The 22,069-nt window shown below is 36.2% G+C and overlaps 1 protein-coding gene across 1 annotated transcript in view; it reads right to left on the bottom strand.

The window, feature by feature from the left end:
• LOC101393374 (catenin alpha-3) overlaps positions 1-22,069 on the bottom strand; it is a 753,022-nt gene that overhangs the window by 464,974 nt on the left and 265,979 nt on the right. The window lies entirely within an intron of this gene.

Below are 22,069 nucleotides of genomic sequence, written 5' to 3'. Positions count from 1 at the left end.
TTATTCAACAAATAGTTATTAAGCATTTAGCATATGCTAACCCTTGTGCTGGATGCCGAGTGTACAGATGTGAACAATCCTACAAGGACCTTGTTCTCCCGAAGTTTATGCTCTTGTTTGAGGAGAAGGGGGCCTACAGACAACAATAAACTGTGTAAACAAATACACAAGACAATTTCAGGTGATGATAAATGCAATGAAGAAAACACAAAAGTGAAATGTCATAGAGGCTGACTTGAGAGGAGAAAGCTGGTTTAGCTCGGGTGGTCAGAGAAGATATTTCTGCAAAGATGACATTTGCAGTAAATATAAATGAAGAGCATTTCAAACAGTAAGAAGAGAGGAAGGAAAGCCCTATATAAGTGATAGCTAATCAAAACTAGCTCAAAATGCAGTGGAAAATTCTGACAAGCACTACCATAACCAAGTGATGAAAGTTAAAATCATCAGTGATGTCACATGGATAGAGTGTACCCCTCGATATATCATGACAGGAAGAGCACTTCACCTCTCTGGTGTTCTCTCCAAAAGCCCACAATCCCAGTCTAATAATGAGAAAAACAACAAACAAAACCAGACTGGGAAACATCCTACATGATACCTGGGCAGTATTCCTCAAGACTGTTAAGGTCACGAATAACAAGAAGACTGATAAACTGTCACAGACCAGAGGAGACTAGGGAGATATAACAACTAAATGCAACCTGGTACCCTGGATTGGATCCTGCAATAGAAAGAACACATTCGTGGAAAAACTGGTGAAGTCCAAATAAAGTCTAGAGTTTAGTTAATAGTGATGCATCAATATTTGTTTGTTCGTTGTGGCAAATGTAAGATATTAACAATGGAGGAAACCAGGGGAAAGGTAGAAGGGAACTCTCTGTAATATCTTTGCAACTTTTCTGGAAACCAAAAATAATTAATATAAATAAAAAGTTTATTTTAAAGAAAACTATTTCAAGGGAACTTAACAATAGCTTATGTATTCCACATACAATACCTCATGTAATCCTTATAAAAACTCATGATAGATATTATTCCCCATTTTAAAGATGAGAAAACTGAGGCTTAGAGAGAATAAGTTCCTGAGTCAAGTGACAGAGCTAGACGGTGGCATTTCTTACATTGTAATCCAAGTCAGTGGGACTGCTAAACCATGACCATAATAACTGTTATACTCTTTCCTGCACAGGAAGGCTTTCCCTTATTTGCTACTATACAAGGATGAGGACTTGTATTTGTATAAGGACTTATAGTTTATAAAGTGCTCCTAGATAGTATCTTATTGATCATCACAACATCCTTTGAGGCAGTAAAGTTGGTGTTATTAGCCCCATTTTAGCGAAATAGGTATTTAGTGTAAGGAGATTAAAAGAACTGAGATCTAAACCTAAGTCTGATTGCAAATCCCATGATTTTTTCACAAGACTCTGCTACCTCTGGATAATGTTGCCTGAGGTTAATAAATGGCTGTGCTGCTGTATTTTTAGTTCCTTCCTTTCTGAAAATAAAGGCTGTCTGCTACTTCATGCAAGCTTTGGGGGAGATTAACTTCTTTACAATATGTAGGGAGGACAGTTAGAAGAAGCTGTCAACCCACTGTTCTGACTCACTCATTACCCAAGAAAAGACACTTTGTGGTTTTCTTGGCTTGCTATGATTTGCCCCTTATATTTCTGGTCTGTGTTCTAGTTTCAGCTCTTTCATCACCATTATGAATGGGGTAAGTCTTCTACTCTTTCAGTGTCTGTTTTCCCATCTTTAAAAATGGGGATAATGATGGGGGCCGGCACCTTGGCGTAGCGGTTAAGTGCGCACGCTCCACTGCTGGCGGCCCTGGGTTCGGATCCCGGGCGTGCACTGATGCACCGCTGTCAGGCCATGCTGTGGCAGCGTCCCATATAAAGTAGAGGAAGATGGGCATGGATGTTAGCCCAGGGCTAGTCTTCCTCAGCAAAAAAGAAAAAGAGGAGGATTGGCATGGATGTTAGATCACGGCTGATCTTCCTCACCAAAAAAAAAAAAAATGGCGATGATACTTCTGCCAACCCTCTTGTGAGACTGACCAGGTAGCACATCAGAAATGGAATATACTTGGAAAATAGTAGCGAATTATAGAAAGAGTACAGAATTATTTTCTTTCTTAAATTTATCAAACTTCACGTACTGTTTTTGTCCTGTGATGCTCTTAGTGATTTTCATATTCCCCACAATTTTACAGCACGACCTATATTTATCTCAGTGTGACTTAGAGGATAAATAATTTAACATTTGAAAGGATTCACAATTCCTCAAAGGAATAACAATAAAAAGTATAAATATGCAGAAAGAGCTGAAGAAAATTCTCTGCATATTACAGTATAATCAAAACTAATTACATAATTCCCTCTGAAGTGATCTACATATTATACTTCTCTATTTAGAATCACAGGGTCAACCTTTAGGTAGTTTCTGAAAGGTGCAAGTCTGTGAACATATATTATTACGAAGAAGGACAAAGTTAAAAATATTATATCTTTTACTCTGATGGTAGCTATGTATATCCGACTGTTAATTGTGGTAACTTTAATGCAGTAGGGACTTTGGAATTTAAAAAATTCTAATGTATTTTGGCTTGTGAGCCTATGCTTTGTTATCTCTGCCCAAGGCAATTACAGAATCCTTAATGAGCACTATTACCCCAAATAACAAGCCAATAAAGCCTGTGAGAAAGGACAGGTTCAGCAAACATAATAAAAATAAGATATTATGGCAGCAGGTGGGGTTAGAAAGGCAGGTTATAGAGTTTAGATAAGGGAAATTGAGAAGGCAAGACCATTTCTCCTAAGGACTTCCCAAAAGATAAATTTAATGTACTAAATAGGCACAAAGATACAAGGGGAACTAATGAATATCATCCTTCCAAACAAAAGGTTGTGGTGGTGTTTGTGGTTGCTTTATTTTGTCATATACTATGGGTTCGAAGGTTCATAGGTTGCCTATTTATCCTAAAATTTTAAACAAGGTCAAAATAGGAATTAAATGGTAATGTCAATTAGGGATTTCTCTGGACGAAAAAGCATAAAGAATTCAGCTCCTCAGGGACTGATAGTTAATATCTTTTTTAAAATGCTCCAGAAGAAAAAGCTCACATGAGATTTCCAAGTTAAGGAGACAGTAAATGCTTCCAGCTGATGAAGAAACACACAGATGGGATTAAAAAAGAAGACCTCACAAGTCTGTGCAAGTGGGTAGAGAAATAACATAAGAGTTTTAACCCTGGCAAGAGAACAAAATATATTTAGGGATTTTAAAGATCACAAAGTATAAAAATGGAGGGCTCTAAGCTATGAGTTAATTAATTCAACCATTCATTCAACAAATATTATTGAGCCCCTACTATACATCAGGCAACGTGCTAAATGTTAGGAATGCAAAGACAAAGAGCTTATAGATCAGAAGGGGAAACAAATTTATATAGGAGTTAGAACAAAGTTATTCATAGCATAGAGAAAAGTCCCTCAGCTTGAAGGGATTGAAGAAAATTTATCAGAGGAGGTGACTCAAACAGTGAGTAGAAGTTATTCCTATAAACAATGCAGAACAAAACAACAAGCAATGAAAACAGCATGTGCAAAGGCCTGAGGCATGAGAGAGCAAGGAGCATGCAGCCCACTGCAGGCGTTACTACAAGTACAGGGAACCTGAGCAGAAATGATGATGAATCCAGCTAGAAAGGTAAGCAGGAGATACCTCACATACCATGCTAAAGAATAGTGAGACCAACAAGCTCAGGTGTGTATTTTCAGATTGCTCTAGCAATGGCCTTTTGAGCAGAGAATAAAATTGCAGTCAGGGAGACCAGGCAATTAATTCAGGCGAGAAACAATGAGTGCCAGAACGCTGAATACTATTGCTAAGCTGTAGTAGGATGGATTCAGGAATATTTAGGAGGTAAAAATGGTAAGACTTTGTGATATTTAGATGGGGGGCAGGTATTTAAAAGCATCTAGAAAATTGTTTCAGCAATTGTGTATACAGCGATGAATTCTCCAAGAGGGAGAACACAGAATGAATAATGTGTTTGGAAGAGAAAGGTGAAGTATATTTCATCATCTGCCAAATGCGAGATGCCAGCATTATATCCAAATGAAAATATACTATACATGGATCTAGAATTCAGAGGAGAGTCTGGGCTAGAAATAGAGAACTGTGAATCACCAGCTCATAGTTGGGAGCTAAAGCCATGTGTGTGAAGTTTACAGGGCTTTCACCCAGGATGAATGTTACAATAAGCAGAACCTAGGAGTCATCATAAATTGTTTCTTGAGGATATAAACTTGATAATTTTATGCACTAGCACAAAAGGCCAAATATATGTTGTAAATCACCAAGAATGACATCAGAAAATGCTGAACTCAAAAAAAACCAATCAATCAAAAAACACAGGCACACTCTAAAGTTTAAGACCTGAATTAGTGTGGATAATTATGGTCAAAATTCTTTAAGAAAAGAGAATTAAAGAAAAAATTTTTAGGCAATTTGGAATGATAAGATGACTTCTGTATCCGGGAATTAAAAATATGGGATCTGTTCACCTTGAAAATGGGAGACGATAAAAAAAATCTAGAAATCATGAATGAATTTGACAAATTGTTAATGGACTTCTTTACCAAATCTAGAAACAATAGATCAAGGTAGCAGCTTTTTAGATGTGAGTGAAATAAATTAAAAATATATCTGTTCATATTGCTGTCTCCCTCACTTTATCATAATTCCCTTGAATCAAGCATTATGGCTTACTCATTTTGTATCCCATTATCTAGTAGTATATGGCACATATTAGGAGCTTAATAAATTTTTTTGAAGAAACAAATAGACAAATGAATAAAGTAAATAAGAGGAAGTTAAGCTGAGAAGGGGTAAGAAACTTTGGATATGATTATTCCCAGAAATCAAATTTGTGGAAAATATACATAACCCAGAGAGTTTGGACAAATTTGTGTATGACAATATCACAGACAGCTAAAAAGTAAAATTAAACTATACCTATCTTTACATTAAATGTTAGTGAAGCCATTGGTACAACTACTTTGGAAAACTGTTTGACAGTATCTACTGAAGCTGAACATATATACACCCCATGACTCAGCTATTCCACTTCTAGGAGAAGATACACACATACGGAAACGTGTTCCTATGTTTACTAAAAGACATAGGCAAAAGTGTTCATAGAAGCACTCACTCTTCATAATAGCCTCAAACTGGAAACAACCCAACATAATAAGAATGAACAAAACGTGGCTACATGCAACAATATGAAATATGGAATGAAAAACGCCAGACACAAAAGAGTACATATTATTTGATTCCATCTATATAAAGTTCAGACTCAGGCAAAATTAATCTATGTTTTAAAAATCAGAATAGTAGTCACTCTTGAGGGCTGATCAGAGACTGGAAAGGGGCATAAGCGATCTTTTAGATTCTGGTAATTTTCTGTTTCTTGCTTTGGGTGCTGGTTACATGGGTGTGTTTAGCTCGGAAAAATTCACTGAACTGTACGCTTATAAGCTGTGCATTTTTCTGAATGTACTTTATATTTCAATTAAAAAGTTTACATAAAATCAAACAAAACAAAAAAATGTTAGTAACGCCAAGCAAATACTCATAATTTTTGACTTCTCTAGACAAAGGACACTGACCGGTATAAATAAGCTATGGACCTGCTCTGGTGTCACCTTTCCCATGATGTTAAGGGAAGGATGAGAAAATTGGATATGTAGTCCATTTGCAAGTATCTTCTACCCACTTTGAGGGCTTTTATTAAAAAAAAGAAAAAAATCTAAATGTTTGTAAAACAAAAATAACAGAAAGCACCCACAGCCTGGACATTGAAAAGGGCAAAGTTAAAGGATTTTCATAGCAATTGAGTCCATGTACCCTTGAACATATCCTCATTTCAGAGAACCAGAGAAAACTTCCTTACTAAGCTACATCCCTGCCCAAGTGGAATACCTAAGCAGATACTCTGCTCAACACAGCAGAACTACAAGCAAATTATCGAGTTTCTCTTCCAGGTTTTTAAATGAGGTTTTTGGAACTGACAAAACCACTCTGGTAGGGGAGGGAAGGGAGCTTATAAAGAGCAGTTTTGTTTTCTTAAGACTAAGAAGATGTGCAGCAGAAAAGCCCATGGATACTTTGCTATTTGGATTCCATTCTTGGTTGGCTTCTCTCCCCAGTCATTTCTCAGTCAAGATGCTGCCTGCTAACTGCTTCACTGGTCACTGGGCAGCTTCATGTTCTATCAGAAAACATAATAGTGCAAACACCTGCTAATGTAAATGTTTTTCTCAAACATAAATTCAGAAATGGAATGCTTAGCCTTAACTGAGCTGAGGGATATAAGATGGTGAAACAAGAGTAGATCATAGAGAAAAAGTTTTGAGAAAAAAAAAAGATAGAAAAATAGTGCAAGATTTTACAATCAAAACATTATTAAGCAGCAGAGAGAGGCCTTTCCTGCTTTTCTATCCTTATTTCCCATTTTCTATTTCAGATTAACAGGACAAATTCAATAAAGGAGACAATAAAAGAATTCTTCAAATGCAAATAGAAATCTGAGAAACCATATAATAAGAGTATTAAGATACCCCCAAGCTATGCATCCTGGGCCATTAATGCATAGCTTGGGTAGTTGAAATACACCAAAGTGAATATTATTAACTCCAAAGAAAACTTCTAAGAAAACATTATTACTTAACTCTAATGCAGACTACCATGTTAGTCAAGAAAATGTATATATAAAGTCAGAAATGCACTACATTCATTTTCTATCCATCTGAAGAAAAAGCAATATGTGTTACATCTGGGTCTTGTTTGCGTAGAATTTACATCTAAAAAATAAGTTCTGTCTGATGTCATCTACCATATGATTAAAGTAAAGAGAATAAACACAAAAATAATGAGCCACTTCAGCAAGATCAAATTACTGTACTTCATGCTTTTCTTTCATTTGTGTGCATATTTCATCACTTAATCTAACAAGATTCAAATATCCATAAGTCGGAAAACTTTTCCTCTAAAGTACTGATTAATTAACATCTATGAGAGTTAAGTTGGATTTAATACCTAGTCAAAGATCAATAAATATCATTATCCTTACCATCCCTTCCTATTAAAGCTTCTGTGACTTACTTATGAGAAATAGACCACCATTTTCCAAATATTCTGGTGTATCTGAGAGAGGAAATAGCATCACTTAGTCCAAATCGGACCCAAGTCCAGGAATGTTGATGCAACTTCCTGGTTAATCATCCCTTACATTCATGTAGTGGTTTGTCCTGTTTAACATGTTCCCAGTCATTCTTTCACAAAGAATCCCATGAGGAGATATGAAAAGTGTTATTATCCCTAATTGCTAAAAGAGGAAAAGAAGACTTGTTCAAAGGCACAAAAGATTAGCAAAAAGCGATGGTAGTGGTGATTATTTTTAAGACAGCCAACATTTACCGAAGAGCTATAATGCTTCCTAGACCCAAACACTCCCTATTCACTTTCTCATTTAATGGTCCAGCTATGAATAGGATCCAGAATTGGCTCCCATCTGAACACTATTTCTACCCAACTATATTTGTATTTGTTGTCAGTAGCTTCATCATCTGTTCCCAAAGTCTGTCAAAGGACTCTGCTATAACCCTGCCATTCTGTGGTGGCCCAGTAGAGAATACATATTTCAGGCATCTCTTCCTGACAAATAAGTGTCCTACTTAATACAATTCAGAGTAAAAACACTTCCTTAATTCAGTTTCAGAATAAGACTAATAAGAAAACCTCAGGCCAGGGGCTGGTCCCATGGCCAAGTGGTTCAAGTTCTGGGCACTCCACTTTGGCGGCCCAGGTTCATGGGTTCAGATCCTGAGCACAGACCTACTCTACTCAGCAGCATGCTGCGGAGGCATCCTACATACAAAAAATGGAGGAAGATTGGCACAGATATTAGTTTAGAGCTAATCTTCCTCAAGCAAAAAAAAAAAAAGGAGGAAGATGGCCAATGGATGTTAGCTCAGGGCAAATCTTCCTCACCTAAAACAAAAAAAGAAAACCTCAGGCCTCCATAAGGTCATTTCGATTGCTCAAAAATATAAGTCAGGGGGCCGGCCCGGTGGTATAGTGCTTAAGTTCAGGCACTCCGCTTCGGCGGCTCAGGGTTCGCAGGTTCGGATCCCGGGTGCAGACCTGCTCACAGCTTATTGAGCCATGCTGTGGCAGGCATCCCACATGTAAAGTGGAGGAAGATGGGCATGGATGTTAGCCCAAGGTCGATCTTCCTCAGCAGAAAGATGAGGATTAGCAACAGATGTTAGCTCAGGGCTAATCTTCCTCACCAAAAAAAATATATATATATATAACAGAGATACATGGAAAAAGAGTGAAAATAATAAGTATCATCTTGACTATTTCAAATTATCTTGGATAAAGGAAACACTCTAAATACAGCATTTTAGTAATGATAGCTTAATAGTTGCTTTTCCCATAGAAAAATCTTTGGCTTTTTAGTTTAATTCAACATGTTTGAAACACCTGCTATAAGGTGTGACTTTAAAGCTAAGGCTATAAACTCAGATGTTTATTCTAAGCAGAAAGCATGAATAGCCCAGATGTAAGTCAATAGGGAGTGGTGAGGCACTGGCACACTACAGAGTATCTGCCCCATTTAAAAACATTCAAATCGGCCAAACAGAAAGAATCCTTGATCTCTGCTCTAAAGTACTAGCACAGATGTTTGTGTGAGCCTTATGAATGCAGTCTCCATGCTTTATATTCTTATCATTTGTGTAACTGACCTTGGAAGAGACTGAAAAGATAGATAATGCTTGTCCCTGGGTTTGAGAAGCCTATAATAAGGGAAGAGGAGTGAGGCAAATGCTGAGCAACTCCAAGGCAGGAAGTCTGTGTCATTATAATAGAAATAGCATAAGCACTGGGGTTAGAATCCCAACACAAAACACTCCAATAACAGGAGGTTTTGAGTAGAATAATTAACCTTACTTCAGCTACAAAATGGGATTAATAATTCCTACCTTACAGAGTATTAATGAGGTTAAATGATTTAATGTGAAACATTTTTCCAGCATTTGCCTACTTGACCTCTTTCTACGGAGCAAACTATTGGCCATATTCCCTCCTTAAAATGTTTCCCCCTGTCATCTTAGATGACAGTGAATATTAAATTTAAATTGACAGGTATTTACCTCTTTTCTGAGCTCCATGTGTTAACTCAAGTTGGATCTCAAAATAAACATATCTGAAATTGAACCCATTGCCTCTCTCACACTCCCCCCACCCAAACATGTCCCTCCTCCAATATTCCCAGACTGAATGGCCCCAATATCCTGCTAACAAGAAACCTGAGGAATATCCTTGACTCTTCCATTCCCTCATCCCCACCATTAGGTAAGATCTGTTATTCTACTAATTAAATATTTCTCCAATATGTATCCTTGCTCTTGTCCCCTCTACTGGTACTAGTCCAGTAGATAAATTAGGGATAAAACTAAGAAAGTGGTTGTGAATACCAGGAGGAGAGAACAAATTAGAGAAATATTTGACAAGAGACAGAACTTTTTGACTACTATAATCTTTTCTCTATAATACCATCAGAGGATTCTCTCTAAAATTCAAATATGATCATTACTCCCTAAATTTAAAATTTTCAAGCAACTGTTAAGCCACACAGAATAAAGCTCATATTGTTTATTATAGACAACATGATCTGACTCCAGCTTTTCTCTCTAGCCTGACTTCCTACCACATCTTTCACAGGCACCTTTTTCTCCAGCCACATAGAATCACATGAAGTTCTACAGGTGCCATTGCATGAGCTATGTTCCAGTCTCACTGCCACATCTCCTGGTAAATGTCTATTCATCCTTCAAGACGTCTTGGATTCTCATGTTCTGTCACCCACAGATGCACTCATGTGCTCTAACAGTGCTTGCATAGATTAGTGCTCACATAGCACTAATCTAGCTAGCACTAATCTAGCACGTATTAAACCATAACCCTTTGCTATAGTTATTCATGGACACTTCTGTGTCCCTCACTGAATTGTTTTCATTGGGGTCAAAACAATGTCCTAATTCCTTCATCTCCTGAGCCTTGTAGAGGAGCTGGCACAGAGTGACCAATGAATTAATAATACCTCTCACCATTTTAAAAACATCGAAAACTTTGAGGGTTACTGCCATAAAATAATGTACTTTTCCATGAAATAAAAATTCTAATTTTGGAAAAGGAAATCACAACTACAAAAAGCTAAGATATGCTCAGTCTAGAATGGAAATGTTCTTCATTAACTGTGTTTCCAATTAGGCTAACTGGATTTGCCAATGAGCTATTCTTCAAAGTGTTCTGGCCTGGCCTCTTCTAAAAAGCTGATGGTGACAGTTTTTAGCACTTATATGAAAATGTGTCATTCAGTGCTTATTGCTATGTATCTCAGGCTGTTCTATAAAATATTTGATTTCTAAATACATCCCCCAGCAGGAAGCAAGATCTTGAGCAGAATGCAGGTAAGGATGTCCCATATTCGACATGCCTTTCTGAAAGTTAAGTTAGTGCTCTCTACATTAACAGATACATCTGATTGAGGAAAACAGAAATAATTTAGGTTAATAATCTTGAGTTTTGAGTATTCTGGATTATTGATTTCAACAAGTATTTATACAGTGAAATTGAACTAAGACCTGTGAGAAAATACGAATACAAAGTAAAAATAAGCACTTTCTCTGAAATCCTCTGCTCTCTGGAAATTGTTAAAAAATAATACACTAAAATAAAATGGCCTAAAATTGGTGGAATAGATCATAATTACTATAGGAACTATAAGGAAAAGCATGGGGAGGTTAAGAAATGCTTCATAGAGAGGCAGATGAGCATTTGGAAATGCACCAGGTAAACAAGAGCCCAAAAACATGATGTAAAAGTCAGTTGTCTCTCTAATAGGCATCTCAAACATAACACATCAAACTCCAGATCCTGCTAGTGTCCCTCAATCCACTATTCCCACAGTCTTCACCAGTTCGGTAAATGGCAATTCTTCCAGTTATCCAGGCCAAAACCTTGCTGTCATCCTTTACTTCTCTTTCTCTCAAATCTCATATCTGGGCTATCAGCAAATCTTATCAGTTTTATTCTCATTTATCCAAAATTTGACTTCTTACCACCTCTAGCAAGTCATCATGTCACTGCTTTCCTCAAACCATCCTACATGTCTCTCTAACCTCATCCCTACTACTCTCCTTGCTCACTGTGATCCAGCCATTATGGACCTCCTTGCTGTTTCTCTAAAAAGACACACATTTTCATACATTAGGCCATCCCATTGCTGGTATGCTTCTAGATACATGACTGGCTCACTTTCCCACTTCTTTTGAATCTTTACTCAAAAATTAACTTTTCAGTGAGCCCTCCTCTGATCACCCTATCTAAAAGTTCAACCAACAATTCCACTTTCAATATGCCATATCCCCTTTCCATGCTTTATTTTCTTCTTAGTATTATCACCAATATATTCTATATTATAGTTATTTATCATGTTTGTTTTCTGTCTTCTCCAATGGAATGTAAACTCCACGAGGTCACATGAAAGGTACTCTATACATATCTATTTAATTAATGAAAGAATGAACATCAACCCAAATTAAAAATTTGCAATTGACAATTTGAAACATCTTACTGACCCCCACATACAAAAACTTATCCTATCACATATGGGAATAAAATAACAGAAAATTGTCTATTTATATCTGAGAATAAAGACAAAGGGCACAGAAATAGATCACAAAACTTCCTGATCCCTTCCTCTCATTCCAGAGACAGATCTTAGAACAAGTGCACCTGTCTATCTTAGTATTCACTTGTGGGGTTTACTTAGGTCATGTTGAATGCTTACCAGAATGCGTACAGAAAGCTTTTGAACTCAAAACATCATGGCTGTAGTTGAAAGGTCAGCTGTGTATGCCTGCCTATTAGAAAGTAAATTGTATTTAAAATCCAGATACCTAATTAACAAAGACTTTGCCTTACTCGAGAACTATATACCAAGCACGGATCATCTATATGTGGAGTATTCACTGTTTAGTTTTTGCTTGTTTAAATACTCATGTCTCCAGGAATGGCTACAATCCACTCTGGTACATAAAATAAATTAGCATTCTTGCACTCTAGAGAAAAGTATGTGTTTAGCACCAAATGGAATCAGCAGATGACTAAATACTCTCTTTTTTTCTGCCTTGTTTCTATCATAAATACAACAGATGCAAGATGCTGGAATGTGCACAACCCCTAGAAGGTTGGTGTTTTCCTCTAATGCAGAAATAAACCATTCAAAAATGCTTTCCATATAGCATATCCAAGTCAGGAAGAACCCCTTCATTTCTTTATTGCCATCAAAATGACTTTATGACTAAATATATCACAAAGGCCTCCATAGTCCAAACAAAGCACAAGCCTACCTTTGATGTTAAACATCACTAAATATCTTATAAATTTATAGCAATGGTTACTCAAATTCAAGATAAGTGACTGTCACATAAATGTTTTACAGTTACTAAGGTTTACACTAAATGCTGAACATTACCCAAATTCATGGGACACTTAAAGGCATGAGGCATGAATCTCTAAAAGATAAGTTAATAGAGTAGGATTGTTTCTATATTAAGTATGAAAAAATTCTCTTACTAGGAAGACCTAGCTCTCTTCAATATTACCTCTTTTAAAAGCATAATGCACAAGGAAAATGACATCACCCTTTGTCTAATTGTCCAGCTACATTCCTCAAGTTTCTCTAGCTCCTAATTACCTCAATGTGAGTTGAACTTTCATTCCCATTTTTATTCACTGTTGGATTTGTAAGAAATACATTCTCAGAGACATTCAATTTCAGTCAAAAAAGACAAAAACATTCTTCAATCTGATAAAGAGAATCTATGAAAACCCACAGCTAAGATCGCACTTAATGCTGCAAGACTAAATGCTTCCTCCATATGATCAGGAACAAGCATGTCCTGTTTCACTTATATTCAAAATTGTACTAGAAGTTCTAGTCAGATAATATAAGAAAGAAAAATAAATAAAAGGCATCCAGATTGGAAAGGAAAAAGTAAAACTTTTTTATCTCTATTTGAGGATAACATGATCTCATATAGAAAAAGTCCTAAGGAATTCACTAAAAACACCTATTAGAGTGAATAAACAAGATCAGCAAGGTTGCAGGATGCAATATTAATGTGCAGAAATCAATTGTATATATATATACTTGCAATAAATGATCTGAAAATAAAATTAAGGAAACAATTCTACTCACAATAGCAGCAAAAAATAAAATACTTAGTAATAAATTTAACAAAAGAAGTGCAAGGCTTCTACAATAAAAACTACAAAACATCATTAAAGAAATTAGGAAAGATTTAAATAAACAGAAAGACTTTCCATGTCATGAATTAAAAGACACAACATTGTTATCATGGCAATATTCCCCCAAGTTGAGCTATAAATTCAGTGCAATTCCTATCAAAATGCCAGCTGTGTTTTTTGCAGAGATTGACAAGATTAACCTAAAATTCATATGAAAATGCAAAGGACCCAAAATAACCAAAACAATTTTTAAAAAGAAAAACAAAGTTGGAGATCTCACACTTTCCAATTTCAAAACTCACTAAAAAAAGCTACAAGAAGGTGTGTTACTGGCATAAGGATAGACATAAAGATCAATGGAATAGAATTGAAAGTCCAAAAATAAATTCTTAAATTTATAGTCAATTTATTTGCAACAAAGGAGCCAAGACAACTCGATGGAGAAAGAATAGTCTTTTCAACAAATGGTGTTCAAACAACTGGATACTTACATGCAAAAGAGGGAAGCTGGACCCCTACCTCATACCATATGCAAAAATTAACTCAAAATGGATCATGTACCTTAACGTAAGAGCTAAAACTATAAAACTCTTAAAAGAAAACATAAGAGTAAATCTTCATTACCTTGGATTAGACAGTGGTTTCTTAGATATGACAACAAAAGCACAAACAATAAAAGAAAAAATATATAAATTGAACTTCATCAAAACTAAAAACTTTTTGCATCAAAAAATACCATTAAGAAAGTGAAAGGACAACATACAGAATGGCAGAAAATTTTTGCAAATCATATATGTGATAAGGGCCTTGCATCGAGAATATATAAAGAACTATTAAAAATCAATAGTAAAAAGACAATCCAATTAAAAAGTGGGCAAAGGATCTGAATAGACATTTCTCCAAAGAAGATATACAGATAGCCAACAAGCACATGAAAGATAATCAACAGCATTAGCCATCAGGGAAATGTAAATAAAACCACAATGAGATACCACTTCACCCTTACTAGTGTGAGTGTGATCACACTGTGATCAAAAACACAGACAATAACAAGTACTGGTAAGGATGTGGAGAAAAGAGAATTTTCACACATTTCTAGTAGGACTGTAAAATGATGCAGCCACTTTGGAAAACAGCCTGAAAGTTCCTTAAAATATTAGTCATAGGGTTACCATCTGACTCAGCAATTCCTCTCCTCAGTACATACTCAAGAAAAATGAAAATATATGTCCACATAAATACCTATACATGAATGTTCATAACAGCATTATTCATGATAGCCAAAAAGTGGAAACAACTCCAATGTCCATCAATTGATCAACAAACAAATAAAACGGAGTATATCTTGACAATGAAATACTATTTGGCAATGAAAAGTAATGAAGTACTGATACATGCTACAACATGGATGAATCTGGAAAAGTTTATGCTAAGTCAAATAAGCCAGTCACAAAAGACCACACTGTGTGATTTCAGTTATATACAATGTCCAGAACAGCCAAATCTATAGAGATGGAAAGTAGACTAGTGGTTGCCTAGGGCAGGGGGGTGAGGAGAGTGACTGACAATAGGTTCCTTATGGGAGTAATGAAATGTTCTAAAATTAGATTTATTGATCATGCACAACTCTATAACTATACTAAAAACTACTGAATTGTATACTTCAAATGGGTGAATGTTATAGTAGGTGAACTATATCTTAACAAAGTGGTTAAAAATAAATACAAAGACATAAACATCGACATGTTATCAGAAAGAAGAGTGAAGGGACAGTCTGTCATAATTAGTGGGGCCCAGACTTGAAGTATGCTAATACTTTGGAAACTCAGAACCAGTGAGGAAAAAGAGGAAGCCAAGATCAAAAGAGATAGGGTTTGGAAAACTGCTGGCTTAAAGCATCTAAATAGGCCAGTTCATATTTGTCAACAGAAAGCAATCTTAGTATAAATTACAAATAGAGTCTCTTCTATAATATGCAATCAGATAGCTAGGTCCCAACAGTAAGGAATTCCAGATTTGGGGGGGTGGGGTGGGCAGTGTTCATTTAAACACAGATGAGAGTGGTGTTCAGCATGAGGAAATCGATCCATTTTCCACAAAATCCTCACCAGTGGCCTGGATGTTTGAGGAACAGCATGAAGCCCCAAGGAAAAAGGATGGTAGTTATTATGTTGGGAATTAGAAGCTCATCTACTGTCTTGGGTTTAAAAGAGGAAGTGTTTCTAGATCAGACAAAGAGGAAGAGACAAGGAAAATGTGGAGAGGAAATAGCACTACAAGGGGTTAATCTACAGTCTGAATAGTCTGAAGAACATGGTTTTGAGGAGGGGTAAGGATGACAATTAATATGCATCCTTTCCCTTTCCCTCTCTCTCTCTCTTTCTCTCTCTCTCTCTCTCTCTCTCACTCTCTCTGCTCACTCTCTCTCTTGTTCTCGCTCTCACTCTCACTCTTACCTTGTTCTGCTTCTCTTATGATTAGGTAAAGTCCTAGAAAAGCAAACATCTACAATGGAAGCCATGAAGGGATTTAGCTCTTGGGAGTAGAGAGTAGGGAATGCGGAGTCATAGGAGGTAACAGGGAATGCCAATACCATAGGAGATCAGAGCTTTTCCTTGCAGCGTTTTCTCTAACAGAGCAATACCAAAGGAAATCACAAATGAAAAAAGTAATGATTGATGATGATGATGATGATGACGACGACGACGATGACAACAATGATAGAGATGGACACAAACCTTGACTGGCAGAACAAAGCAAGAAAGAATCCTAGTTCTAAGCCTGGGCCAACACAGGAGGGCTGGAAATTGAGGCAATATGAGGGTCACTCAAACATCCATAGTTCACTTTTGATTGGCCAATCAGACTCAGGATCCAGCCTACCAGGGATGAACTATGGGAGACATGTATTTAGTGTCTATTATATAGATGCCAGAGTTGCAGGTGCTTTCTCTTCTTTCTATGCTTTAGGTATAAAGAGAGAGTTTCTTTATTTAAGCTGCAATACTGTTTTCTTTCTCACCAATTTGTTTTCAATTATATTCTCTAAATCTTTATAAGCTCCTGTGTTGTCCTTTTCAGGATTTACCATCTTGCTACCTTTGGTATTGAGAATACCAGCAGGAAAAAAAAAAGAAATCCAAAGTTGAGTTCAAAAAGGAAATGTCCCAAAGTGGCCCTCAAGATCAGTTTAGATTTAATTCAAAATACATAATGACTTGGGGGCCGGCCCGGTGGCGTAGCAGTTAAGCGTGCACGCTCCGCTTTGGCGGCCCAGGGTTCACAGGTTCAGATCCTGGGCATGCACCAAGGTACCGCTTGTCAAGCCATGCTGTGGCGGCATCCCACATATACAGTAGAGGAAGATGGGCATGGATGTTAGCCCAGGGCCAGTCTTCCTCAGCAAAAAGAGGAAGATTGGCAACAGATGTTAGCTCAGGGCTAATCTTCCTCACAAACAAAAAAAAATACATAATGACTTGTAAGTTAATAAAAGGTACTAACAAGTTGCGGATCTAGGAAAAGCCACTTATCTAGGAATGAGGAAGGGACAAGAGGGAGAGATGAATCAAAACTAACATGTATGGGGCACCTATTATACAGAGGGCAGTGTTCCAGGTGCTTTCCTTTCCCTGTGAAGTAAGAATCCTTACCACCATTCTATGGATAATAATAACAGGAGCACAGAAAAGTTATAACTCATCCGAGGTCATAGGACTGCTACTGTAGTTGGCACTGGAACCTAGATATTTCTGATCTAAATCCATACTCTGAGTACAATGCAATGGTACATCTATTAACACATCTCTCAAATTCACTTTTCTAATATATCAAGTGAGATGTCTAAATTTTGAAGTGTCACTCTAAAATAAATTTTTGTGTGGTTATTCCTATACAAATACAAAGTGGTACAAAACTATAATAATTTCTGAAATATATTATAACTCTGAAATTCTCTAATTATGTCTTAATAAAAAATATGCAGAGGGAAAATTATACAGCCTAAAATCCCAACAATACTGACACTGTGTTTCTTCTACGTATTATATAAGCACATAGGCTAATTGACTCTGTATATAGTGATTACTATGTGTCAGCACTTCTATACCCACCCTATATATATTAAATGTTTTAGCATCCTAATAACCCTATGGAACATATTATTATTCCCATTTTACAGATAATGTTAAGTAACTGTCCAAAGTCAAGAAGCTGGTAAGTGGTTGAGGTGAGATTTAAACCAAAATATTCTGGCTCCAGAGCCCAGGTGCTTCACCACTAGGCCATTAAACCTTCCAATGAGAATTGAAAACATCCTAGTAGAGTTTCACAGTGTTTTAATTTCTATACATTTTCTCATTTGATCCCATTATATTGTGCTCATTGCATAGATTAAGAATCCTTACCACCATTTCCCACCAGGGAAAAAATAATTTAAATATTATAGATATTATATAGATAGTAATAGATACAATAGATAAGAGACATAATAAGAATAGCAGCAGGAAAACTGTGGTTTCTCTCCTTTGAAATTTTCACACACTGTTAAATTTCATTCTTTTCTCTATCACTGAACTGGGCTAGATTACACTAAGAACTTTGAAGCTTAGAGATTTAAGCTACTTAATTAAACCACTAGGAAAAACATTTGCCACCAATTTTCCTGTGCTTTGCTCTCTTTCTTTAATTTGGCATATATTAGTTTTTTCTGACTTCATTGATTGTTCACTGAACTGGGAAACCTACTCTTTTTTTGGTGAGGAAGATTGCCACTGGGCTAACATCTGTTGCCAATCTTCCTCTTTTTGCTTGAGGAAGATTTTCACTGAGCTAACATCTGTGCCAATCTTCCTCTATTTTATATGTAAGACACTGCCACAGTATGGCTTGATGAGCAGTGTGTAGGTCCATGCCAGGGATCCAAACACACGAACCCGGCTGCCAAAGCAGAGTGGGAGAACTTAACCACTACACCACCAGGCTGGCCCCTAGGAAACCTATTCTTGATAGTAGAGAAGTAATGCCTTGTCATCTTGATTTTATACCAGGAATTTGCTTCAGTCTGAATTGTTTACCTAATTACCTTAATTGCCTTACCAAATGACTTCTTTTGATCCATTTTGACAGCTAAAAATATTAGGGGATTGAATTTATATTTATTATTAAATTAACAATAAATATAATCCATAAAAAACCATGTTTCTTTAGATTCTTTTTATCTGTCATTTATCTGAATGAAGCAACACCCAATAAGGATGACAGTTTTTTCCCTAAAATCTTTTTATCCCTACATTCAATTAAATGACATAAGATGGGATGCTCTAGCAATTTTCTTAGGGTTAATTATCAGGGAATTTAACATTGCTTTGAAAAGTTTCCAAGTGATGTTAGGCATTTAATTTATTTCCCACCAGGAATGAGATACAGAACACAATATAAAATATTCTATCTAAGCTTTAATTAAGATCATTTAAGATCAAATAAGGGGGATAACAGAACAAACAGGGAGGGAAACAGCAAAACCTCAACGTCATGGACACTGAAAATACCTAGTGGTATTTTTTAATGAAACTCAGAACAAAATCAACTTAAATGTTTAAGAGTTAGACAAGATTTTAGTTAAATAAAAGATATTTAAAATGGCAAAAAGCAAATTCTGTTCATTAGTGTCTTCCTTTAAATTAAAAAAAAAGCATCCTTGCTGATATTTTATGCTTATATAAGCACTTGCTTCCTTAAAAGAGTTATACACTTTACAGCTATAAACATGTTTATAATTTTAGAATTCTGATAGTGGATAATCATTTTATAACTATAAAACAATATCAAACAACGGTTATCTAAATAGTTTCTTGAATCATCATGTGATGCTTACACAGCTGGGCTTTTTAAGACCAGCGTGTGAGTGATAACTACATAGCTATAATTCTGAGCCTGTTGTTTTAAGAACAAGCAGGCTCTTGGGGAGTTAAAGATGGGGTTTGTGGCTTTTTAACTCAAAAAATAATCTAGAGAATAAAATGTATAAAGTCTCCTAGAGTGCGATGCTGAAAGCACAAATTCCAGTTTAATCTAGAGAAGGCAAAAGCTAATGTTCTCGTGTCCACATTAATTTTCTCACATTAATACCTGGGCATTGTTCTTGCTTCTAATTATGTTCCTACATGAATGCCTTATTACATATAATGTGGGAAATATTACAGTGAGATATCTTGCATCTCTTGGCTTATGTTTGTTTTATATTTATAACCTTAATGTTTTACACAGTGAAGTTTTGTATTTAATAAGGATGCTCCAGTACACTGACTCTGATCCACCAAACACAAGTAAAAGGTTCTCTTAAACAGTGGGTGGACCAGTGTTTCAGGCATAGTTTTTGTTTTTATTTTGATCATTCATTCAATCCCCTATTTTTTTCATGCATGGTGTTTTGTCTTGTTTTGTTTTGTTTTGTTAGACTATTTGGGTAAGGAAAATGGAATTTGTTCTTTAGTTAAAAGCAATGATGAACAAACAATATTACAGAGAATATAAAATAGAATATAGAATTGAGGTTTTGTGTAGATTTCTGTAAATATACTGAGAGCTTTTCTGAAAGAGAGAACAAGAAGTGTTCAGGTATGACTTCCGAGACCTGAAAAGTAATAACTGTTTAGACTCTACTTACATCATCATCACAAAGTTTAACAAAACTGACTCAAATGTCCAAGAATTCATGAAGTCATTCATTCCCTCAATATTTATTAAGGGCCTACTGTGTGTCAGAGAATCTGTCAGGCACCTGAGATACAGAGATTAACAAGGATAAGCCCTTCCCTTATTCCCTCTATAAATGCAGTCCCTCTTCAAAAATCAGAGTTTCATCCCTCATTTCAACAATCACTGTTTCTGAATGTATTTTTCAAAATACTCAAATTTTCTTAAAGTAACCATACCTAGTTTTCCAAAAGTGAATACTTAGCAATCTTTCATGGCATTTTGGTTAGCCTGCAATTTTTAAATCTTAAATGATATCCAGTTTATTATATCCATTTTCATGAAAATCAAGGCCCCATTGCTGAATGGTTCTTAAAATTATCAGTCACTTTCTCAGTAGAAAAACATTTAAGTATTCATCGCATCAATATATAACTTAGATATGCTCCCTTTTAGGCCAACTATTGATTTTGGATGAGAAGCGTTCAAATGTTCTATCAAGAATACTCTCTAAAACATACTTAAAATGTTCACAATTTTTTAGCTTTTAGCTACATATTATCACTATAATCCGAGTTCCCATTGTACAGAACCTAAACATCCCACAGAGTGAAACCTAAGATGTTCAGTCTTTTAGTGTGTCTCTTGGTTGTCTCTCCATGTTTTTAACCATAAAGATTGGTGACATACCTTTACATCACCTTCTTTATCAGCCTTAGGACTCAAACATAAATCTCAAATCTCAAATCTCAACCTTGATCCTGAAGTTGTATTATGCAAAGACAATCAAAAAAAGCACTTAGAATGAAAAGATCTAGATATAATCTTGCATCACCTGCTTCTCAGCAAGACAGCAAGACCCTGAGCAAATCATTTACTCCAGAGGCTTGGATCACTTTACAAAGAATGAATAATCCTTATCACAAGGAGAGTTTGAAAAGGTTATAATATGATAATATGTATGTGAAAGTATTTAAACTGTAAAGTATATATACATATCCCTGAGATTGCTGCCTGCTCCCTACTTCATGACTATTTTTACACTACTCTGTGTTACAACTTCCTCGTTTCTAACTCTCATGACCCTCTATGTTTTTGCCAAATTAGCAAACATATTCTCAGTTTCTCAGCCACACGATGCTAGGTGAACTTGTTCTCTGATTTTGCCTCTTTCCTATGATCACTCAAGTGGAGCAGCTTCATAAGTAGCACAGGCATTTTCCTATAAAGTATGATTGGAATGGTGTTGGACAGGCCGTCTTTCCAAACACACATCCTCTACTACTCTGCCTAGTGTAGCAGTTCCACCACTATAAATTCATTCCTTTGGATTAAAGCATAATCTCTTCAGCGGTCCTTTATTAGACGCCAGTACCCCTAAAGCAGTAATTAATCAAGCAACATGTATTTGCTAAGCATATTTTATACACCTTAGCATTGTGCTAAATAACAAATGAACCCAATAACAAGGGTCGTTTCCTCAATAAGAACCATGATCTGGAGGGAGTAGGACCACAGGGGTTATATGTCTCACTCAGGGTGATGATGGAATAGGAAAGGGTGAGCCAGGAACCTAGGTTCTGAGGAATGCAGACTCGTGATGAAAAGGGGATGCCACATTTGGAAGAGGATGTGAAGTAGCCAGAGTTCAGAACAGAAGCCTGAGTATGGATAGGACTCAAAACACACTATGGCATTTGCTGTTCCTTTATAAATAGCTTTCCCTTTGTAAGTAGTCCTAATGGAGAAATTTGGCAAGAAATGGCAAGAAATGTAAAATACTTTCTCCACAAAATAATTTTAGGGACTACCTTAAACACAGAAAAGGTGGTAGCTGCGATTTGACAAGTACCCAGAACGTCCCCTCACTCCAAAATATCTCTCACATGTAGCACTAGAATTTCTTTCTTAATCAATTAGGCAGGAACTGCCCTCCCCATAATGTCATCTTTGAAATTCGAATGTTGCAGTT

Source organism: Ceratotherium simum, chromosome 6, assembly GCF_057802395.1.
Source record: "Ceratotherium simum simum isolate JZ-2026a chromosome 6, ASM5780239v1, whole genome shotgun sequence".
In the NCBI taxonomy this organism is placed as follows: domain Eukaryota; kingdom Metazoa; phylum Chordata; class Mammalia; order Perissodactyla; family Rhinocerotidae; genus Ceratotherium; species Ceratotherium simum.
Note: the sequence above shows the minus strand (reverse complement) of the source record. Positions and strands in the feature narration are given on the sequence as shown.